Source organism: Bison bison, unplaced genomic scaffold, assembly GCF_000754665.1.
Source record: "Bison bison bison isolate TAMUID 2011002044 unplaced genomic scaffold, Bison_UMD1.0 scf7180017864239, whole genome shotgun sequence".
Taxonomy (NCBI): domain Eukaryota; kingdom Metazoa; phylum Chordata; class Mammalia; order Artiodactyla; family Bovidae; genus Bison; species Bison bison.
The window spans coordinates 8,006,293-8,006,789 of record NW_011494811.1 but is presented as its reverse complement, the minus strand read 5'-3'; positions in this window follow the sequence as shown (position 1 = coordinate 8,006,789).

The following is a 497-nucleotide window of genomic DNA, read 5'->3' as shown; positions in this document are numbered from 1 at the left end:
TCCTGCATTGGCAGGTGGATTCTTTACCACTGGCGCCACTTGGGAAGCCCATTTGATGTCACAGAAACATCCTAACTTCATTATGTTTCAGACAAAGTTCTTTATCTTTCTCCGTAGGGTCTTTCCCACCCACTTCGTCTGTCATTTCCCATCTCTGAAATGAAACCTTTGAGATTCATTCTAAGTACCTCCCAATCCCACCCCCTGCACCCCTACCCCCCAACATGTGCAGTTCTATCAGTTTTATCTCCTAAATACCCTGTGACTCAGTTTCCTAATTCAAAACCCTTGAAGACCCTTCTTACTAATGCCTCTGACTTTCTGTTCACTGTACCTGGGAAGATCTTTTCTAAATGTCAGTCTAAATACGACTTGTTCATTCTGGTTTAAACTCATCACTGCTTCTCATGCCACCCAAGACAAAATACAAGCTCTTTAACAAAGCTCTCTCCTTAGCCCCTCCCCATTCTCATTTCAAGTTCAGGTCTCTCTGCATG